The following is a 1,888-nucleotide window of genomic DNA, read 5'->3' as shown; positions in this document are numbered from 1 at the left end:
TTTTTTTTTCTTAACCACCTCTAACTTATTGAACGAAATTAACGAGCCGAACACGAACTTTTTAACGAGTTGAACTGCGAACAACGAGCCGTTTTGACAGCCCTAATTATAACCCGTTAAATATAAAGCATAACAGCTCTTTGGATTAAAATTGGATCAAGTTGTAGTCGATTTTAGTCAAATTAAGGTTTTATTCAGATTAATCCAAAGGAGTAAAAATTTATGAAGGAACCAACTGGTCCACTTCCAAATTCCACCGACGCGTTCGGCCAACACATCAGATAAGCCGTTGCTCGGCGGCTCCGGCGGGCGACAATAGCTGACAGGTCTTCTGTTAACCTGGCGGTGATGACATCTGCACGCTAAATGTTGATCTTTGGCTTTTGGTCTTTTTCCATGAATCCAAGGTGGAGAAAGGGGGAAGCAAACAAAGCTAAGCCACAGGATGGGGCGATGGCGCCTATTCCTAATTTCTTAACAGCTGTTCATATAAACAAAATTAGATAATCTTAGTACTAAGCCTGCGGAGAAATTAAGAATCTTTTCTTTGATTAGAATATTCAAATTTGAAGTATTTTAATCAAGATTTATTAAGATATCAACATTGGGGCACTTTGATTTGCACGATTTTTAAAGATTAATTGTTTAATGGGGGATTTACGTACGTACCACCCAATTCTTATGTATTAAGGTACTTAACACCTTTTCAAAAATGCCACCATTTGATATTTTAAAAAGTGAAATACACGTTTTTATATCCAAGGAAGGTGGCATGCATGTAAAAATTAAAATTTAGGTGTTAGATATGTAAATACATAACAATTGAGTGGTATATATGTAAATCTTCACAAATTTGACTTGCCCGAACATCAAATTCAATGCTCGAGTCATGCATCGAGCCAAACATGAGCAAGCTGATGAATTGACTTGCCCGAACATCAAATTCAATGCTCGAGTCCAAACTTGAGCAAGCTGATGAGTTGGCTTAACTCAGTTATACACTTATGCTCGACTATTAGCTCGGACGCTTGACCTTCTACAAGCCCGAACAGGTAATTGCTTATATAGGTTAGTTCTAATGGTTTGGGTAATGAACAAGTTTAACATATAAAACTCCTTGTTACATCTCTTATACTAAGTTAATCAAAATTAAGCTAACAATAAAATTTGAAGTATGATTTATATCTTATTAGCCATCAACAAATTTTTATCAAATGACATGAATTTCAAGGTATGACATAAATATTAGATAATTTTTTGAGGAAGAAACTTTCAAATTTTAATTAAAAGTCATTCAGAACTCTGATTTCGACAAACTTTAGTCAAATTGATCAGCTTGACGAGACGAACCTAATGATACCAAAATTGATCCAACTTGAGTCAAATCAAGCCCCGATCAAGCCATTAAACTATCGTTGAAAGCTTTTTCGGGTATATTTGGAACGTCAAATGAATGTCAAATCTGGCGAGCTCATAATCGAATCGAGCGTCTTGACAAGATAAATCCAACGAGGTTAAAATTGCTAAACTCTGACATCATTAAGGTAGTCTAATGTCCATTAAATTTCATCTGAATATAAGAATCTTTTTAGTCATTTGATCAAAATTGTTCATATTTCTTTATTAATTGCAACCAAAACTCTATAAATAGAGCCCAACTCCTCTCTTGAGAAAATGAGAATGTTCGAGCTTGAAGAAGAACAAAACTTAGAGAAGGAGCTGAAGTCCAACATTACTTTGTCACTGGCTGCCGTCAATCATTATCGGTCTTCGTCCGCTTCTTACAACAAGTTCATCTCGCGCACCTACGTTGTGGGACAAGGGGTTATAACTGTAATTATCAAGTTACAATGGATCTCTTCAACTATGTCAGACATCGTAGTTATTT

This window comes from Phalaenopsis equestris, unplaced genomic scaffold (genome assembly GCF_001263595.1).
Source record: "Phalaenopsis equestris unplaced genomic scaffold, ASM126359v1 Scaffold000221, whole genome shotgun sequence".
NCBI classification, from domain to species: Eukaryota; Viridiplantae; Streptophyta; class Magnoliopsida; order Asparagales; family Orchidaceae; genus Phalaenopsis; species Phalaenopsis equestris.
Note: the sequence above shows the minus strand (reverse complement) of the source record.